The sequence below is a fragment of the Lissotriton helveticus genome, chromosome 11, assembly GCF_964261635.1.
Source record: "Lissotriton helveticus chromosome 11, aLisHel1.1, whole genome shotgun sequence".
NCBI lineage: Eukaryota > Metazoa > Chordata > Amphibia > Caudata > Salamandridae > Lissotriton > Lissotriton helveticus.
In genome coordinates, this window is record NC_136072.1 from 547,102,175 (window position 1) to 547,124,296 (window position 22,122).

At 48.5% G+C, this 22,122-nt stretch overlaps 1 protein-coding gene across 1 annotated transcript in view; it reads right to left on the bottom strand.

Moving 5' to 3' along the window:
* The window catches only part of LOC144790661 (uncharacterized), a 31,207-nt gene extending 21,377 nt beyond the window's left edge, over positions 1-9,830 (bottom strand). Inside the window, exon 1 of the mRNA XM_078665388.1 lies at positions 9,702-9,830. The gene's annotated coding sequence lies outside the window, so the exon portion shown is untranslated. The remainder of the gene's footprint in view (positions 1-9,701) is intronic.
* Between the last annotated feature and the right edge of the window lie 12,292 nt (positions 9,831-22,122).

The window sequence follows — 22,122 nt, forward strand, 5'->3', positions numbered from 1 at the left end:
CGTCACAAAAGAGACACAAAGGCGGCGTAAAAGAGGCGCAAGGGCTTGTAAATCAGCCCCTACGTGAGCATATGTGGTCAGTGTGACTCCTTGATGTACGAAATTGAATGTGGGATATTTGCATGCATTTCTATGTAGACTCCCTTGGGTGTTTAGGTTATGCTGCTATGTGTGTATGCAGATTTGTACTGTATGTTATGTGGTTTAAGGATATATGTGGGTCTGCATTTTCACATTGACTTCTTACATCATGTTGACATGCAGACATGTGATGTGGCAGAGTGCGAACTATTATTGCATTGTATACCTGTATGTACAATTATTTCTGCTTACCTACAAGGAGCCAATTGCCATATTGTCCATTGTGGAAACGGTCATTGATAATGCTGTTTCGGAATATGTATGCATCATGCACACTCCCAGGATATTTGGCAAGTACATTGATTTATAGTCCCCGATGGTCCACAATGGCTTGGACATTAATGGAGTGTGTATGCTTTCAGGTTCGGTATAGGTGTTCAGTTGCTGTAGGTGGTACAAGCTGAACATGCGTGCAGTCCATTGCTCCAAGCACATGTGGAAAGCCAGCAATGGCATAGAAGCCTTGTTTAATGTCCATCTGCTGCTGGTGGGTGCTTGGGAAATGGATGTACTGTGGTGTTAGTTGTAATATCTTTATTCGGCAATTTATCACCATAAAAGAATACATATACATATACAATTCCAAATTACCAGTAAAAGATTATAAAATACATAAAAAACAAGGGAATCTCCTTCGATAAGTTATTACACATCAAGTTCAGATCAGCCTATAGGGCCCCCCAGGCGCGATTTTAGTAAACAGGAGCGTATCAACCATGCATTTCCCAGAAATTTGGCCACCCCACAGATCATGATGGCAGATGAAGAATCTGTAGAGAGGACACGAAGTGCCTGGCTGTGGCACCTCAACCCTAGTTCCCTACAGACGGGTTTCAACCAGAATTTCCGCACCCCTTTGTAGGCTGGACATGCGAAAAACAGATGAGCCACCGATTCCTTTGGGGCCGCGCAACCAGGGCATGTACGCAAGAGGGCATCAGAATTCGACCATCTCGCCGTGAAATCGTGCACCGGGAGCGTCCCATAACGCAATTTTAGGTACAGCGCTCGATCCAACGGTTTAGTTATCAGGTCTAGAAAGGGTTCCAATTTCTTCACACACTTGGTTAACAAAAATTGGTCAGTAAGAGAACCCACATTCATAGCCCTCGTGGCCTTACTCTGTACCCAGTCCCAGTAAAGTTTTTTAATAACAGCTTTGGGTGGCGGAGATTGCGACTCCCATGCCTCTCTTAGACCCAAATTAAAGGCCAGTTCTTTCAATTTATTTAGCCATCCTATTTTATTACATGTGTCCAGCAAAAGCAGATCGTCCAGCCCTTCTGCATACTTTGCAAGCTCCTCAGTTCTTCTTAGTCGGGACCAGAAGAGCAGCGGGCGTAACCTCACCAAGTCCTTTAGTGTTCTTCTGCCCAAATCTAGTCTTAGGGGGATCATTGGAGTTGAAGCGGGAAGAGCTACCACTTTCCTAAAGAAATTGTTTTCCGCTACCACCAGATCTGTAACCCCTTCGAACCCCCAAAGTTCGGAGCCATAAAGTGCTGCCGGGAGAATCTGTCCCTCATAGATGGCCATAGCTGGAGAGACCGGTTTACTACTTGATTCCCGGAGCTCCTTCAGCGTCACCCCGGATACTCTACGGTGACTAAGTAGCATTTTGGAAAGATGATCCTTCCAGGTCATACGGCTATTTATCCGGACTCCTAGATAGTCAAAGGATGTGACCAGCTCAAGGGGGGCACCATTGAGCACAAAATGGTTTTTAAATCTTTTTGAGGGGGCAAAAGCCATCAATTTAGTTTTCGATGTGTTGATGGTTAAGCCTCGAGTAGTGCAGAAGGAGCTAAACAGGTTCAAAAGTTTTTGTAAGCCCACCGGGGATTTGGATATTAATAGGGTGTCGTCCGCGAAGAGAAGTGTGGGGATTCTCTCCCCCGCCAGGGATGGGGCATCCGTCTCTTCCCCCTTCAGATGGTCCACCACTCCGTTTACAAATAGGGAGAAGAGGGTCGGAGCCATAACACAACCCTGACGTACTCCTCTCCGCACAGGGATCCTATCTGTTAATTGTCCCTGCGATCCCCATCTAACCCGCGCGTAATTCCCCTCGTGCAGCTTCACAATTAGGTTCAGAAGACTGCTGGGAAAACCCATCTCTCCGAGTATTTGCCAAAGTTTAGCACGAGGGACCAGGTCGAATGCAGTCTTGAGATCTATGAAGGCCATGTACAAACTGCCTTTCTTGATGGTAACCGCCTTCCAATAGATTGCAAAAAAACGAAAGACCTGGTCCATCGTGCCAACCTTCCTTCTGAACCCCGCTTGTAAGTGGGAGAGGACACTAGCCTCCTCTATCCAGTCGCCTACTCTTGAGATAATGACCCTGCCGACCACTTTCTGGATGATGTCTATCAGACTGATAGGTCTGTAGTTTGCAGGGTCATCTCTTGCCCCCTTCTTATGCACGGTAACTACCTCGGCTCCTTTCCAGGAGTCAGGTACCTGATGACCCCTCGTGATCAGATTCATTATTCTAGCGATTAGTTTGGCCCAGACTTCTGGCTCCGCCATCAGCAGATCTCCGGGGATCCCATCCTGCCCGGCGGCTTTCTTAGGGGTAAGGTGCCTAATTGCCATCATTACTTCTGAGGCCGAAAATAACAAAGCAATGTCCTCCGGATGGACCCCTTCACCCCAAGACTCGATGTTTCCTCTAAGTCGCCATATAGGGATGAAAAATTAGTAAACCATTGCTGACTAGTTATATGAACAGCCAATGGTTGCGATTTTCCCTGCCTTGTTTTATTAATCAAATCCCAAAAGAGATTCGGGTTCCTACTACTCACAGCCGAGGAAAGTTCCTGCCAATGCCGTTCCTCCCACTCCCGTTTGGCCAATGATAATGCTTTCAGATAGTCCTTCCTGGCCGCTCTAACCAGTAAAGGGTCACCTGAAAGCAGAGCTCTTGTCAGATTTTTCCTTGTGCTCTTACAATGATCAGTGTACCATGGTTTACAAAGAGTAGAGGGTATAGCGGGAGCCCTATTGCCTTTCCCCTTCGAAATGAAAAATTGGCCGACTTGATCTATTGTCGCTTTATAGACAGAGTCAAGTGAGGGGTGTTGGGGATCGATGGTCCGATTATCTCCCTCCCAGATCTCTAAATTAGAGGTCAAACCCTCAATCAAGGATTTAATGATACCTATATCATCCTCCTTGAGGTTAGCCTTATCCCATTTTAATCTACGGTTATTATTGTATGGGATCACCTCTTTAGTTGTTTTTAAGGAGTCGCTCACCCCCCTGACGTTAAAAACACCCCAATTGAACTTACAGCACAGGGGGTTGTGGTCACTATCCTGACTTGGAGAGACCTTCATATCAATAAGGTCCGCCCAGAATCCAACATCCATTAAGATGTAATCTATTCGGGACGGACCCGAGAGTCTATTAAAGGTCACAGCCCCTGACTGGTCGGATAAGGTCCTTCCATTAAGGGCTCTTAGATTGTAGTCCCTAGTCAGTGCGTTCATTTGAATGGCCCTGGGTGACCACTTCTTGATAGGGGGGAGGGAGAGCGTTGGAATGGACCATTTCGAATCCTCCTCTTCAATTCCTAAGGGATCATCTCCAAGGAGGGGTTCGAAAGTACAATTAAAATCACCCCCCACAAGGATTTTTGCCGAACAAGAACAGTTGGCTAAGGCCGAGTCAAGAGCTGATAGGGTCGAAGAGGTAGAGTCGCCTGGTGTCCCTCTAGCATACACATTAAAAAGGTCAAGCCTGACTGCGTCCTCCCGTCCTCTTGCCGAAAGGTGGAGTATATCATTGCACTCCACTTTGTGGCATGTGACCACCCAGTTCAGATCTATTTTTAACCAGACTATGAGCCCACCCGCTGGTCTGCCCTTACCTTTGCTTACAGCAGGCACAAAGTGGGTGGTGTACCCCGATTTGTATAGCGGGACTAAGCTCCATGTTTCCTGAAAGAGGCAAACATCAAACTGCTCAATGAATGTATGCCACTCCGGGATTTCGAGCTTCCTCTTTAACCCGGCAATATTCCAGGAAAGGAGGTTTATTACCCGCTGTCCTTTGGGCATAGAAGTATTACCCACCCCAATCGGACTCTCATTAACCACCCTGCTCATAAGACTCCCCCCCTCCTTGACCAGTGAAGTGGAGGTTGTAGCGCAACCAGCCACAATAGTCAAAGGCCCGGCTAGCCTAGAATCTTCAATGAGGTCATTGGTGATGGCCATATAGGCTGTAGGTAAACTAACTTCTCCTGCTTCTATAATCCCACCAATTAATCCAGTATCCTCTGCTCCATGGAGTTCATTCTCCCCCCCCCCAGGCCCCAAACTTCAATCGCAGTCTTCCAGCCCTGACAGCTGAGAAAACCGATTGTAAGTATCCAGCGGGGTAAACGGTATCAGGTGATTCATCCTAGAGCCCGAGTTCATCGTATGTCTATAGGGAACCATAGACCAAGCGGAGTGTAAATCAGGCATCCTGGTGGACTGATGCCCATACTGGGGATGGTTGTTAATATAGGGTAGTGTAAAGGGCGGCCTAGAAAACTGAGGTCTATTAGCGTATTTAGTGGTAGTGACTTCCAACCTGGGATAAAAGAATGTTAAAGCCCGTGGGGTGATGCCAGTTTCCCCGTTCCCAGGTGGCCAGTTTATGATATAATCAACTGCCCGAGGGTCTCTAAAGTTAACCACCACTAAGTCCCCCTCTATATTTTTCATAGTACTCCCCAACCAGTTAATCCTTCTGACATGAACTATGTCCCCATCTATATTTGGCGCTATCGGCCTATGCATCCTCAACCAGTGAATGATTTTATTCTTGAGGTCAACATATCCCTCCTTCTTGTTTCCTGTTAACTGTGGCACCCCCGTTAGAATCACAACATAAGGCACAGCTTCTGGAGGGATCTCTACTTGTGGGACCCTTTTATGAGATGTTCTACTATTATCACCATCCCCGTGTGCATTCTGAATGTTGCTAGTCGAAACCTTTAAGGTTGGTTTAGTGGAGACAGCACCCGATACAGTGGCTGGTGCCTTTAAATGTGTGGGCGGCGATGTGTTTTGTGGAGGGGGATCAACTCTACCCTGAGACTGGCTAATTTGCTTAATCTGAACAGGGACAGATAAAATTCCAGATTTCTTTTGGGGTATAGTGGGAGGGGGCCCTGTCAGGGGTATAGAATGCACCGCCCCACTTCCTTTATTAATGGTAGCAGTGGACATACTAGTTATGGCAGCTTCCAGTATGGTTAATCTAATTTCAACCTTTTTGATAGACTCATTGATAGGAAGGAGAAGAGATCTCAACAAAAATTCCAGATTCCCCGTCACTGAGGAGAGAAGTTGGGGTGAAGTAGCAGATGGGATGGCTCTATCGTTGTTAATTGGAGTTGCATCATGTGTGTCTACTACAACAGGGCAGTGAACCGGTATAACCACACCCTGTGGTGTATGATCCTGCGCTACAACTGGTGGAGTCTCGGTTGTAAAAAGAGTTTTAATCCCTTTACCAAAGTCGGTGTGCGATGTTTTGGCTGTACCTGGTACCACCCTTTGTTTCTTCCTTCTTTTACTAGGGGGAGGGCGGTGAATCTGTGCTACAGGTAAGGACTTAACTTTATGCTGCTTAGGTTTAGAAGTCTCAATAACACGGCTACAGCTAGGGGTAGGTGAGACGCTTACAATATCATCCGGGGGCAAACAGGGGGTGGCTGCAAAGTCACGAAACAATAAAGGGACTCCGTCTTGGCTTGTGTTAACCTCGCTCAAATCAATCAGATCAGTCGAATCTCCCTCCCGGTTCAATGCAAGAAAACTATCGGTGAGGGGTCTGTATTTCATATTCTCAACTGAGCGGCGCCGCTCTGCCCTACGCTCTGCTAGGGTAGCGTCCCTTTCTCCCTCACTCTTCTTAGGAAAGTAATTCTCCAGTGAGCCATTACGTAATTTAGGATTTTTACCCGGAGTAACCTCTTCTGTTGCCATATCCAACTTGTATTGAGACACTATCCTCCGAACTACAAGATAAAAGGGGTCAGGCCCAGCCCGGCCTCCTGCGGCCCCGGACGGCCACAGACGGTCCCGCCCTTGTCCCGGGCTTCTCCCGGCGCCCTCCCGCGCGCTCCCGCGCAGCGGGAAAGGCTGCTTCTTTTAAAGGTGAACTAGGGGGCGTGGCCGGCAGGGAGAGGAGCCCAGCTGACACGGGCGCGCGGGGACTCCTGGAACTCAGAGTCCACCCGCTCTACCCTCGCAGCCCTGCCGGTGTCCCAACTAGCCCCAGGCAAAGTTCCACACACTGCTAAACCGCGAAGCGGGACCCGCGCAGCGGGTCCGGCGAGCAGCAGCGGCTAGCAGGCAGGATTCGGCAGAGGTCCGTGGTCCGAGGTCCGTGGCGTTGCAAAGATAAAAGTAGATTCCCGCTGGTGTGGGAGATGGAGGTAATTAAATACCGCTGTGTTGGGGGCGCGGCCGGCAGGGAGAGGAGCCCAGCTGACACGAGCGTGCGGGGACTCCTGGAACTCAGAGTCCACCCGCTCTACCCTCGCAGCCCTGCCGGTGTCCCAACTAGCCCCAGGCAAAGTTCCACACACTGCTAAACCGCGAAGCGGGACCCGCGCAGCGGGTCCGGCGAGCAGCAGCGGCTAGCAGGCAGGATTCGGCAGAGGTCCGTGGTCCGAGGTCCGTGGCGTTGCAAAGATAAAAGTAGATTCCCGCTGGTGTGGGAGATGGAGGTAATTAAATACCGCTGTGTTGGGGGCGCGGCCGGCAGGGAGAGGAGCCCAGCTGACACGGGCGCGCGGGGACTCCTGGAACTCAGAGTCCACCCGCTCTACCCTCGCAGCCCTGCCGGTGTCCCAACTAGCCCCAGGCAAAGTTCCACACACTGCTAAACCGCGAAGCGGGACCCGCGCAGCGGGTCCGGCGAGCAGCAGCGGCTAGCAGGCAGGATTCGGCAGAGGTCCGTGGTCCGAGGTCCGTGGCGTTGCAAAGATAAAAGTAGATTCCCGCTGGTGTGGGAGATGGAGGTAATTAAATACCGCTGTGTTGGGGGCACGGCCGGCAGGGAGAGGAGCCCAGCTGACACGGGCGCGCGGGGACTCCTGGAACTCAGAGTCCACCCGCTCTACCCTCGCAGCCCTGCCGGTGTCCCAACTAGCCCCAGGCAAAGTTCCACACACTGCTAAACCGCGAAGCGGGACCCGCGCAACGGGTCCGGCGAGCAGCAGCGGCTAGCAGGCAGGATTCGGCAGAGGTCCATGGTCCGAGGTCCGTGGCGTTGCAAAGATAAAAGTAGATTCCCGCTGGTGTGGGAGATGGAGGTAATTAAATACCGCTGTGTTGGGGGCGCGGCCGGCAGGGAGAGGAGCCCAGCTGACACGGGCGCGCGGGGACTCCTGGAACTCAGAGTCCACCCGCTCTACCCTCGCAGCCCTGCCGGTGTCCCAACTAGCCCCAGGCAAAGTTCCACACACTGCTAAACCGCGAAGCGGGACCCGCGCAGCGGGTCCGGCGAGCAGCAGCGGCTAGCAGGCAGGATTCGGCAGAGGTCCGTGGTCCGAGGTCCGTGGCGTTGCAAAGATAAAAGTAGATTCCCGCTGGTGTGGGAGATGGAGGTAATTAAATACCGCTGTGTTGGGGGCGCGGCCGGCAGGGAGAGGAGCCCAGCTGACACGGGCGCGCGGGGACTCCTGGAACTCAGAGTCCACCCGCTCTACCCTCGCAGCCCTGCCGGTGTCCCAACTAGCCCCAGGCAAAGTTCCACACACTGCTAAACCGCGAAGCGGGACCCGCGCAGCGGGTCCGGCGAGCAGCAGCGGCTAGCAGGCAGGATTCGGCAGAGGTCCGTGGTCCGAGGTCCGTGGCGTTGCAAAGATAAAAGTAGATTCCCGCTGGTGTGGGAGATGGAGGTAATTAAATACCGCTGTGTTGGGGGCGCGGCCGGCAGGGAGAGGAGCCCAGCTGACACGGGCGCGCGGGGACTCCTGGAACTCAGAGTCCACCCGCTCTACCCTCGCAGCCCTGCCGGTGTCCCAACTAGCCCCAGGCAAAGTTCCACACACTGCTAAACCGCGAAGCGGGACCCGCGCAGCGGGTCCGGCGAGCAGCAGCGGCTAGCAGGCAGGATTCGGCAGAGGTCCGTGGTCCGAGGTCCGTGGCGTTGCAAAGATAAAAGTAGATTGTTAGTTGAATAATGGCATCCAAGACCGAAGGAAGGAAGGCGGAGAAAGATGCCTCTGAGACTCCTGCCAATTTTGCTGCTGTTGTTTGAAACGATCCTGATGCCAAAATGTGCAAAACCACCAGTCAGTGGTGGGATGTTGTTACCCCTTTCATTTGGAGACTGCAACTGTGGTGTGATCTGCCGCAACAGGGTCAAAATTGACACTTTTTTGAGGCGATACATTTTTATCATTTGTTCATTCCGTAGTCCAATCAGTGTGGTCCTTGGACGGTAAATGCGCTCCTTTCTCCTGCGCTGCCTTTGTAGTAATGCTGGAAGATGAGGTTGTGGGATTTGTTGTGGGGGTGGTTGTTGTCTTCTTGGTGCAACTCCCAACTACAAAATTAATAGGTCCATATTTCTTCTTACTATTCAAAAAAACTCTGCAACACTTTTTGGGTCGTTCTGAAGGACTTGCGTTATTTCCTGCGCATGGGTTTATGGGTAAATATGCTTGCGACGGAAATGCGTGACTTTTTAAGTAGGAACGCCTACCTTGCATATATTAATTCTTACGCGACGCAGCCACATCTTACACAGCTTGATTTCATCGCATCGCAGTTAACGTGACGCATATCCATGGATGCGTCACCTTGTAAATTTTGCGCAAAAAAACCCACCGATGCGTCACAAAAAGTGACGCATCGGTGGCGCAATGCCTTCATAAATATGCCCCCTACTTCTTACTACTACGTGCTCCGTATTTACTTGCGCATCACTACAACCTACCTTATAACTTTTGACCAATCTTCAGGAACTAGAACATACTGAACGGTTGCATTTTGAAGGTTATTCCCTAAATGTTTAGTCAAATTCATCACGAGCCCGGATTAAGGTTGCAAACTAGAGTCGGATGTCAAGCTTAATTACAAAGACACATATTAATCCATAATACATACATACATAATGGTAAAAGTGATGTTAGCGTATACTGTGGATTTGTTTTCCCTTCGTAACTGCACCAAAATACTCGTGTCTTGTACATGAGTAAGTCAATGCGCGCAGTCATCAGTCTCATTTATTAGTATTACTCGCCTGTTGTTGAGGTTGTGATGAGCTAAACAAGTTACACATTCATGATAATGCCTGTGATCCGGTCAACGGTATCACTGTGAACGTTAGGACGTCTAACAAAACAACTACAACCGCCTGCCTGCTCGTCAGACCCAGTTTGAGTCTACTCTAAATGGTGGCCGTTATGCTACAAAACCGTACGTACGTAACAAGATGTTCATGGAAGGACGTTGCACGTCTAAGCACACAGTCACTGACTTGCAATGTTGAAAAGCTAGTTACGTTTAACATCAAGGGGCCTCTTTAAAGCTCAAAATTCTCACCCGGTCAACTCTTGTGTATTTATTTTCATATTTATTTCATATCCCGCCTTTCCGCTGCCCCCACTGAACAACCTCATGTTCAGTGACGTCGCTGCCCGCGAGTTCCTCTTTCCACTTGTGGAACTGGAAGGGCCGGAAGACGTCGCCAAACATAGCGCGAGGCGTGTCATGAAGTCACCGGACGCACGCCTAATAAGGCAACAACAACTGAGGGAGCGCGCGCCCCACCCACGCTGGCCACCCAAGTTCGGCGCGCAGGCAGCGCGCGCCCGGCTGGCGAACCAAACTTCGGTTTTGTCAGCGCTTGAACAGCTGCCTGCGAAGTAGCTGGAAGCCGCCTCTCCTTGCACTTCCACCCTCTACGATATGACCCCGCCTCTCAGAAAGGTAGAAAAGCGCACGCCCCCATCATTACACCTTCGGGAAAAAGTCACAGTTTCTACTTAAATAAGCCACTTCTTTCAATGATGCTACCTGCTGCGAACACCCCTCCCCACCCCGAAACCAATAATCCTCACGCAAACTAACCCTGCCTCCCACGGATCCCAGCAGAGTGCACAACCAGATTTCAGAAACTAAACACACTGCCCCAGGCAGACTATAAAGAACACAGGAATCAATGCGCTGCCTCCACCGTTCATGCCCCGACCAAATATAGCACAGAGAATACACATCATAGTCTCTAGAGAATCCATAAGTACCGCGCCCATGATTCCATCACTCAGTCACTCCACCCACCACTTTATCACCAGTCAATGTGCCTCCCACATACATGCCAGTTAGGAACCAAAAAGAGAAAAATTGTGAGACGAATCGGGCATTTTCATTTAAATTTTAAGTAGAAGAAATCTAAAGTAACGTTTTCTGCTAAAAAAATAATAATTGGGAATTGCTCTCTTTAAATCGGAGTCTTGGCGTGTATGCTTCTTGCAATAACACCATATACCACCCACCTTCATTAACAAAAAGGCCACTGTATTAATACAGGTTTGTAGGATGACTTTATAACATTACATAAAACATTATCAACCAAATCTCACTAATACATGGAATTCCAATCAATCAGGGTACTTGTATAGCGTGGCTAATCACCCGTGAGGGTCTCATGGTGCTAGGGGTGGAAGGGGTGGGGGTTCTTCAGTTCAGTCTTGCGATTCTTCCTGAATTGAGGCAATGACTGTGATTGCCTGAGTTGCAGAGGCAAGGAGTTCCAGGTCTTCGCAGTGAGGTAGGAGAAGGATCTACCTGCAGCAGAGGTCTGCAGATCCGTGGGATAGTGGCCATGGCTGGTTGGTCGGAGCAGAGATGTCTGTTTGGTGTGTATAAGGAGAGGCGGTATATGGGTTCGGTGTTGCATAGGGCTTTGTAAATGTGCGTGAGGAGCTTGAAGGTGATTCTTTTGTTGACTGGGAGCCAGTGGAGGTCTCTCAGGTGACCGGAGATGTGGCTGAGGTGGGGGATGCCCCAGATACGTCTGGCCGAGGCTTTCTGAATGACTGCAATTTCTTTTCAGAGTTTTTGGGTGGTGCCGGCATAAAGTGCGTTGCTGTTGTCTAGCTTGCTGCTTACGAGCACCTGGGTGACCGTTCTGGTCCCGATGGAGATCCACTTTAAGATCTTCCGTAGCAGGCAGAGCGTATGGAAGCAGGAAGATGATACAGCGTTGATTTGGCAGTTCATTGAGAGTGAGGAGTCGGTGATGATGCTGAAGTTGGTGCGTGGTCGGTGGGTGTGGGGGGGTTCTGAGGGCTCCTGGCCACCAGGAGTCGTCCCAATGCGATGGGAGTGGAGCCCAGGATGTTGGTTTTGTCGAAGTTGAGTTTGAGGCAGCTCTCCTTCATCAAGGTGGCTATTGCCTTCTTTCCTTCGTGGAAGTTGCTCTTAGCGACTGTATGTTCGTCAGTGAGGGTGAGAATCAGCTGGGTGTCGTCGGCATAGGAGACAATGTTGAGTCTGTGGTTTCTGACGATGGCTGCAAGCGGGGCCATGAAGATTTTGAAGAGGGTGAGGCTCAGAGAGGAACCCTGGGGAACTGAGGCTGATCCCTGTAGGTTCAGAGGAGAACGGTCAGAGCCTGAATCCCTGGGTTTGACCGGATGCCGGCGTCGTGAAGTCTTGTGCAGAGTGTGTGGTGGGAGACGGTGTCAAAGGCGGCAGAGAGGTCCAGGAGGATGAGGGCTGCGTTTCCCCTCGGTCGAGGACAGTGCGGATGTCGTCATTTGCGGCGAGGAGTACAGTCTCGGTGCAGTGGTTGCTCCTGAAGCCAGATTGGGAGGGATTCAGGGTGCGGTTCGTTTAGATGAATTATGTGAGTTGGGGGTTGACAGTGTTCTCAATGACTTTGGCTGGGAAGGGGAGCAGAGAGATGGGTCTGTAGTTCTTGAGATCCGTCAAGTCAGTTTCGTCAGCAGGGGGTTGATTCCTGTTATTCACCACTCAAACTCCCAATTTTTAAACATTGTAATAACAGCCCAGCCATACTTCCACCTTCTTTCTTTTCCCATTCCACCTTTTTTTTTGCATTCCTCTATCTCTCATGCCCCAGTAAGCATCCCCAAGTGAACTCCCCAAGTGTTGTTCCACAGCTGCCAAGGTTTCAGATTACTATGTGTGACATTTTCATAATTACAGTGTAATTATGAGTGAAATTTCAACAACTATGAGTGACACTTTCTCTTGAGCAAAAATCAAACATTAAAGATAAGGGAAACATATAAATATCAGAAATTATACTCATTAGAACAACAAGAAACTCTAAGAAGATCTTAAACCTGCTGCAACGCACCAGAAATTGAATGACACTAACCGGAGACTCTGAGTGACACTTTTTCATAGTGGAGCAAAGCACTCATGTCCATGTAACTAGTTCAATTCACAAATGACTTTTTGTTTGTACTGTTGCGGTCTGTGAGAAGTCTTAAAACAGCTGCAACGCTCCCAAAGTGTTTGTCATACTGAACATTTTTGTTTGACCTCATAAGCAGTGGAAAATTATTTACTTTATGATGGAATAATTGAGGTGTGGGGTGACAGTTTGAGAAGAAATCTACAGTGCTTACAAATGGAAGGTGAGCATTACAAATCACTCTATAAAAAAGAAGTTCTAAAGAGTGGGTTATTTTCCACATTGCAGAGCACGTCAGTTGAAGGCAATGAGATAAAATACACCGCCTAATTCGCCCATCAATTGAAAGTTTACATGACACAGCCAACTGTGACACACCTATTTGCTACAGCTAGAGCTGTGGAAGAGGGACATACTTTAACATTATCAGACACTTTGGGGCCGATTAGGATGGAGGATATTCCTCCTCCTCCGGGCCGGCGGAAGCCACCAACGGCCCGGAGGAGGCGGAAAATCCTCTGCGGAGTCACCAAAGACCCACCGCCGCATTACGATGGCTGGTGGGTCTTGGTTTCTGTCCGCTGCTTTTCTGCCGCGGTCGGATTACAACCGCGGCGGAAAAGCTCTCATTTGGCTGGCAGTATCTATCAGACACCGCCAGCCAAATTAGGAAACATTAGTAAACATGCTTTTCCGCGGCGGTTTTTCCGCCGTGGAAAAGCATGTGTAATTTTGATTTTGGGGGCCCGTTGCGGGCCCCCAGGGTGTGGACGGGTAGGGGGTGCACATGGGGGGTACCTATGGTACCCCCCAGCATTTACATGCACAAAGCGGCAGGCACCGCGCGGTGCCTGCCGCTTTGTGCATGTAAATGTAAAACATGCACTTTTAACATTGCGGCGGGTGCTGCTTGAAGCAGCACCCGCCGCAATGTTAAATATCCAGGATGTGACCGCCAGGGTGGCGGTCACATCCTAATTTGCACGGAGGGACCGCCGCAGCCCATGCGGACGGTCCCTCCACCTCTGGGATGGCGGACGGACGCAAGTCCGTCCGCCATCCTAATCGGCCCCAAATGTTTACACGACTGTGACTGAAGTTCCAGGCCTAAATTGTATGTATTTAAATCTCAGCAAATAGAGTTATATTAATTAAAGACTAATCGGCGTGATTAAAAAAAATAAGTGTAATAATGTATAGTGAACATTTCATGTTGTGGCAAAATATAAACTGTTAGACAAATCTTGGATTTTGAAAGGCGTTAATAGCAGGAAATGCAAGTTCGGGTCACCGGCTGCTTAACAGGTCACAGGCTTCGGCAGCAGCATGGAAAACAAGTTAATTACTGTTCCAACCTGTCTTTAATTATTTGGTGTTTTTTACCTTTTTCATGGTAGTATAGTCTGAGTTCAGCCAAGGGGATTGTTCCATGTGCTCTGTGCTCTGCTCTTCACTCCGACACTGTGAAGCCCGGGGAGGAGTCGGCAGCATGCGTTGCACATGTGAGCATATACCATCATATTAATGTCTACGACGTCAGAATTTGGTTTGCTCAATCTCCATCAAGAACAACTACTACAGCCATATTATGTTTCTGTGCGTGAAACATAACAAATCGTGACATCCTAGATTGGCCCTTAAATGTCACATTTTCTCCTTAATGGCATTAGGAGAGTGAGCCTGAGATAAGTAGCATTGCAGCTTATCATGCATCTTCAGGCGTTTAAATTCTACAGTGTCTCTCAGCAAGTCACATGCACTGACATAGTTAATACACAGGGCAGATCACGCAGCGGCTCCGGGGCCAACTCTAGGGCTGCTCAAAATCATGCTCCTGTCATACCTGCCTTGCGACAGGAGGCACTTGGATGCAATGCTGCTATAAATCCAGCCAGCCCTGCTCAGATGGCTGCGGTCACTCTACCTGCTTGCTGCTTAACCCTCGCAGCTCCCAGGTGATCTATGCGTGATTAATGCATTTTAATGCGGTAATGCAGACCATCACATTGAAATGTATTAGTCTAATGCGTGGTACAAGCACGGCTGTAGCCTCAATCGTACTCTCATTCCTTCCCTTGTGCTCCCCCTCCCCACCCTTAGGGGTGGATACGCCAGCACCAGACTCTCCATCCCCCCAAACTATATCAATTCTAAAGCTTCAACCTTAATACAGTGGCAGCAAGGATACATCATCTGACTTGTAACTATCCTCCAATAAATTCTGAACTATAACTATGCAAATAACTAGTGAGTTGTCGGGCCTCAACTTTCCCTGCCTGTCCACTTGATAGCTGGAGTCTACGACTGACTGCCCTTTCACCCTTTACTCCTTATAAACTCATCAACCACCCATCCTGCCCCTTCCTGCTCTCCACCTATCCCCTTTTCCCTTTCTGTGGCCTTTGCCATTTGCCTGAAGCTACCCAAGAAGGAACCCACTTTCTCCTGACTCCTCCTGGATCCCCTCATTCTGAGGCTGAGGAAATATCATCCAGTCCAGGGTTGATAAAGGACAGTATGTCACCAGGACTGTTAGTTCCACTCAGGGACTGTTAGAAATGGGATTTCTGGTTGGCTAGGGCTTGCGCCTAAGCCAGGCCGAAACCACCACTATAGTCAGGGCAAGGGAGTTACACGCCAAATATAACTCCTGCTCACCCCCTTGGTAGCTTGGCACGATCAGTCAGGCTTATCCCGGAGGCCATGTGTAAAGGATTTGCGCAACCCACACAGCAAGAACATACAAGGCACACCACAAAAGGAACTCCACACAAGGTTATATCAAAAATAACCTTTGTATTATCATAAAACACATTAGAATAGTAATCACACAATATACACTGTGCCAACTGGCACTGTGCAAAATTTACAGGGGATTATATACACATGACAGGGCCACTTGGACCACTGTCAGAGCCATCACTTAGTAAAGATAGTAAATGGAGAACATATAATAAGCATAGAACAAAACCAGTTATTACTGGCAAACACTGGACTCAGCATCATCCCGTAACATAAATCATATTATGCACAGTATCACATTAGGCGCGAAATATATTCTGCGCCAACCTCATAAGCCTAAACATATTAATTAGACCATAAACTCCTAAGCATAACTCACCTTAGGAAATAATCTCACTAGCATAAACCACAGTAGAGGATAACTCAAACATAAATACAGTATACAAAACCTCATAATCATAAACCACATTTAGAGTCATAAAACAGGGTGCGTAAATCATACTACATAAATCACATTTCCTAGCACCACATCCATCACATTAGGGCCTGGCGCCCTACAAACCTAACAGTCCCCCTGGCCAACTGGCCTTCTCAAAGGGGCTCAAAATGCCCTATGTCTAAAGTGTCAGGGCGGCTGCCAATGCAGCAGAATCCATGTGCCCAATTGCACAGACCTAAACGTTGCAGCTGGCACTAAGTGCTGCACATCTGTGAAAGTACAGGGCTTAAAGGCGGGCACTCCGCGGCACAGCTCCTCAGCTGCAGCGGCCCACAACAGCGATAGCGATGATTTTCGTAGTACGGCAAATGCGGGCACTCAGCGGCACAGCTCTTCAGCTGCAGTGGCCCACAATAGCGGTAGCAGTGATTCTCGTAGGACGGCAAATGTGGGCACTCAGCGGCACAGCTCCTCAGCTGCAGCGGCCCACAATAGCGATATTGATGATTCTCGTAGGACGGCAAATGCGGGCACTCAGCGACCACAGCTCCTCAGCTGCAATGGCCCACAATAGCAATAACAATGACTTTGGTAACACAGGCAAATGCGGGCTCTCAGCGGCATCAGCTCCTCAGCTGTGGCGGCCCACAAAAGCGATAACGATGACTTTGGTAACACAAGCAAATGCAGTCTCTCAGCGGCAACAGCTCCTTAGCTGCTGCGGCCCGCGATAACGATGACTTTGCTAACAGGCAAATGCGGGTTCTCAGTGGCAACAGCTCCTCAGCTGTGGTGGCCCACAATATAAATAACGATGACTTTCAGCCCACATTCCCCGCAGTAGAACCAGAGGCTCTGGAATTCTCAACAGAGGCCTCGCCTGCAAGGAGAATTCCACTCAAATAGGAATCTGGACGGCTGATGGGTGAAGTCTAATGTCCCTGAGACTTCAGCAGGAGGCAAGCTCAAATCAGGCCCTTGGGTAGTTGCTTTAGCAAGATGGATGAAAGTTTCAAAGTCCTTTCCCTCTAGTTACACGGACAGAGGTTCGTCTTGGCATCCAGAAGTAACACGTTCTTCCTCCAGGACAGAATGAAAATATAGCGCTCACAAGGCTCAGGGAGCCATAGCTCCTAAAGCAAAAGTCTTCAGCAATCAAGGGGGCAATGCAGGGCCCAGGGAGGCAAGCCCTAATGGCAGTTAGTTCCTCCTGGGCCCCAGCAGCAGCATGCCCCTGCAGTGGGAGGTGGAGCCATCATTCACCTTGCCAGGCACAGCCCTGCTCAGATCAAAGGGTCACCCCTCCCATACTCCAACTACAGATCTCTATAGTCAACCCACGTCTGGATCAGCCTGCCCTGTCCCTCCAAAACCAGACATGCAATTCACATCAGGCAGGCACACATAGCACACGGAAATGCCAACTTCTAAAAGTGGCAAATCTCACAGTCATAATAAATCTGCGCACACCATTGCGCAGCATTTATTCTCACAATTTCATACATACCAGACTTGACCATACTGCTACTCTCATAACAGGAATTACCACTGACACACACTGAGCAGGGAATCCCCCATGCATTCCTATGGGAGGGCAGGCCACTCTCACTCCCACTAAATGTAACAGAAAACGCACACACTTTACACTGGACCAGAGAGCTAAAGTGCCCAGCGGCCTAAAACCACTAACACTACACAGAGAAAAAGGCTGGGAGAAATGCAAAAAGTTTAGGGGTGAACCTGCAAAAAGGGCCAAGTCCAACAGGGACTTTGATTTACCAAATACGCACTTTGTAAGAGTTGCGGTGTTAATTCAGTTCTGTTAAACTAGTTGTACCTACACACGTAAAAACAAACGAGTTGTGAAAGGGCAGCCAATGGCTAGACAAGTGGTACCTGGTTGACAATATGTAGTCATAAAGTGGTGAACAAATTCAAATGGAACTATCACGGGCCCTGGGAATGAATTTGGTGAAATCACTGCGTTCATCCAGATCAGGGTCTTGGAGATTCTGAACATACCAGAACAACTCTTTCCAATTTGGATAGACCATATATTGGAAGGGACTGTATCTCCTCCCTTTTCCCTCATTCCTCTAACATTGTATGCCTGATGCCCTTCAGCCTAGCCTACCAGCAATAACCCCAAGAGGAGTCTGAGCATTACACAAACAACCAGGAAGAAGCAGGCTGGTGGAACTGTAAATGGCTCAGCTTTTCTTATTTGGTACTTGGGTTGAATGCAATCCTGCTATCTTGCTTATCAGCGTAACAAAAAATTTACCCGTCTGTGGATGAATACAGTAATACTTGATAAAAGTGTCCTTAACTACTCCATTGGCCAGACAGTTCCAAGAAAACCATCTCCAGCGCGGGTTGCAGTTTCGAACTGGCCCGTTATTGATGTCTATGTATGCTGACGACATGATTCTATACGTCAGACAGCAACTTATCCCCGTTTCTACGGGAAATTATAAGATACGGTGCATTCTCGGGACTAAATATCAACTGGCACAAATCTGTCATTTTTCCACTTACCACCGGCACTACTCCCTGGCCTCTCGAGTTTCCGCTGGAGTGGTGCCACGATTCTGTTAAATATTTGGCAATACATATCCATCTAGACACTGCATTGCTGATACGGCTAAACTATGGCGCGGTAGTTTCCAGGCTAGAGTCGCAGATCAACCACTGGATTAATTTACCCCTCTCCATGGCTGGGAGGGTCGCAATCATCAAAATGGTGGTACTCCCATGATTTCTATATTACTTCTACAACATACCGGTTCCCCTAACAAATACCTTCTTCAAACAACTTCGATCCCTACTTCTTCGCCTGGTGTAGGGTGACCGCGCTCCCCGTGTCGGTTGGAGGGTCCTGACCATGCCTGCCGACAGAGGTGGGCTGTGTGTTCCGGACTTCTGTTTGTATTATTTGCTTGCCCAATGCTCCTAAGCCTATTCATGGTTCCACCCAGACGCGCGAAATCCATATCTACGCCCGGAGGCAGACCTGGTTCTCCCTAGACAGCCACTTACACTTCTCCCCACGGGATTCCCCCGAGATCCTCACGACATACAGACTGTATCCACCACAAGCTGGGCCTGGTTCAAACTACGTAAACGTCTGGGGCGGGCCATGCTCCACTCGCCTGCGCTTCCCCTTCCCAACGCCCACCTTCTCCCCATCGCGGAGGAGGAGTTGGTGAAACGCACGTTGCGGAAATTTGACATTAATACACTCGGCGATTTCTTCCCCGAGGGTCACGTGTTCTCTGTGATGGAGGACGCCCGATTCTCTGACCGCACCTTCATGGACACGTTTGTTCTCACATGGCTCCGATCAGCATTGCGGGCATGTTTCCCCTCCTTCCCTTTAGCCCCTGAAGAGGTTCCCCCACTTACACTAGTGATACAGAGCACATCCAACACACACCTAATCTCCAAGTTATACAAACAATGCGCTTCTCTTAAACCTAACGATGACTCTAAACTTAGAGCCGCCTGGGAAGCAGATCTGTGTGGTCCTATATCAGATGAGCAATGGACATATTGTTGCAGAGCCACAACAGAGGTCTCCTTGAATAGCCGACACAAGCTACTACAGTTTAAGTTTCTCCGGAGACTTATTTTACCCCAGCACATGCCCACAAGATAGACAATTCCCGGCCCCACCACTGCCAGAAGTGTCATTCTCCTTTCGCAGACTTTGCACACTTAACATGGACTTGCCCCAGGATACAGCAATATTGGCTAGATGTACACTCGGTCTTGGGGGATATACTCTCTATACCTCTTCTGCCCACACCTGAGATTGCTCTGTTGGGATATGTCGCGAAGTTTCCCAAAGGCATCCGTAAGTTGGCAGCAATTTGCTTCATGTTGGCCAAGAGGGAGATAGCTCTGCAATGGGGCATTGGGAGAGTCCCCTCCCTCCGAGCGTGGCTACATAGTTTGGCATTCTGTAATATTAACTGCGAAGAGTACAGCACCCTGCTCCCCCCCACCTCCAGACCAGTTGACATATGGGAACCCTATCGTGCCTACATTTCCAGGCAACTAAAGGCACAGGAGACCCCGACACAATCCAGCATCACCCCGACTGGGGTAGGTTGACCCTCCCCAGTCTCTGTATAAGGGGAACGCGATACTGTAATCTGCATCCATATTCAGCTGTTATTGCATTTTTGTCGATACTAGATTACTATAAGTCACTGTAACGTTGGACAGATTCCCGATCAGTGTATCGCCCTGTATATCATTTCAATACAGAGTTAGCATGATACGCCCTCTGCAGAACTTTATTCCGATATATGTCAATTCTGTTTAACTTTCTTGACCTATGTTTATCCGCCATTTTCAATTTATTTTTGTCATTCACATGCCTCTATAACTTTAAATAAAGGTTTAAAAAAAAAGTGTCCGAACAAAGTTGTTCTGCAGCATAGTATTGGCCATTTATTTGCTTAAGCTGCCCGGAACCACCATTCTACTTAGGCTTAAAATGTATTTGTAAAGAAATGGCTTAAAAAAAAAACCTTTATAGCCCATGCCTCCTCCCCCACCATTAAACAAGTTACTTAAAAGGCTGCTGAAATGTAGTAAATTTCTGCTGTATTTCAAAGCAATGTATTCTCCTCTCGACAAATCTTGACTAGAGTGCAGCTGGTGCCAAAAGACTGCTTACTCCTCTGGTTTGATTTTGAAGACCAACATTTTGATCCTATTGTGACATGACCTCTCGCTAGGCACAATCCAACACATCTTCCTTTCTGAGGAACAAAAGTAAAAAATAACCAGGGGAAACTTTGAACACAGAGATCACAAAGATAAAAATCAGCTATCTGTTATTGGTTACTGGTTTTTTGTTTGTTTTTGCGATCCCATTTTGTTAGACGAACCTCAAGTGTAAAAACCACTGCACAGATATAGGTTTCTTGATTCAATGAACCTTGTAGAGTGGCACGGGATAGATTAGGGATTGAGCTTAAATTAAGGAACTCAGAGAGAGTCTGAGAGGCACGTAATAACTATAGAAGGGTCCAGGCTGTGGCTAAAAAAGAGTTTGATGAGAATAGCTGGCAGGACTTAAAAGCGGCGTGTACAAATAGAGACACTAAACAATTTTGGAAACTTGTCAAATGGGGCAATGGGGGCCATCCGGAACGCCCACAGAATCATGTTGATAAACATCAGTGGGTGGACTTTTTTAAACCACAGTATGCCAGCAAGGAAGATAGTGTGAGGGCATTTGAGGTATCTGAGTTAAATTTTTTAAAGATGCTCCTTTCCTACTGGCAGACGCAGAGAGAGCGCTGGGAGCTGTAACCGAAGGTAGAGCTTCAGGCATTGATGGAATCCCCGTGGATCTTATTTTAAATAACAAATCTAATTGGGTCAAGTATATCACCATTCTGGCTAATGCCATTGCTCAAGGCGCCCAAGTCCCAATTTCATGGAAAGGGGCCGAAATTGTACCCATCTTTAAAAAAGGGGACAAGTCGAGACCAGAAAATTACAGGCCCATAAGCTTGATAGATTGTCTACAAAAGGTTGTGGGCCGCATGGTTTTGCATATTGTCCAGGTGTGGATAGATGAGCATTCAATCTTGTCACCCTTCCAGGCAGGCTTTCGGGCAAAAACAAGTACAATGGACCAGATTTTTCATTTTATAACGCTATATTGGCGCACCGTGTTCCTGGGGAAATGGTCACTTTACGTCGCTTTTGATGACCTTAGGTCAGCTTTTAACCTAGTTCCTCGTAGTAAACTTTGGTCTGTGCTATCTGAGCTGGTGATGGCAGCAGATCTATTAACATTAATTAGACGTTTGCACAAAGATAACTTTGCTCATATAAGATGGGCTGATCAGGGCAGTGTCACAGATTCATTTCTCGTGGGCAGAGGAGTCCACCAAGGATGCGTGCTAGCGCCAACACTACTTTCCCTTTATATCAATGGCATAGTTGACTCCTTTATGCATGTAGCTACAGATGCCCCAGTGGTGGCCGGTATCCGTACACCCATTTTATTATTTGCTGAGGACACTCTCATTTTATCTAAAACCCCCAGTGGTCTTCAACATGCCCTGGAGTGCTTTAACGATTTCTGCATATCACTGGGCCTTGAAGTCAATAACGACAAAACTAAATGTATGTCATTTAACCAGCACAGATTATTCAGGGGTGGTATAACAATGAATAATGTCCCCCTGGAACAGGTTAAGTCTTTTGTATACCTGGGCATCACTTTACAAAAAGACATGGTATGGAACGGTCAACTGGACATGTCTGCTCTAAAATTCCGCCCAAAAAAGGGGCTGTTAATACCCAGCACAGTCTGTCATACACCAAACCCATAAGCCCGGTCATACAAATATATGAGTCAAAAATGT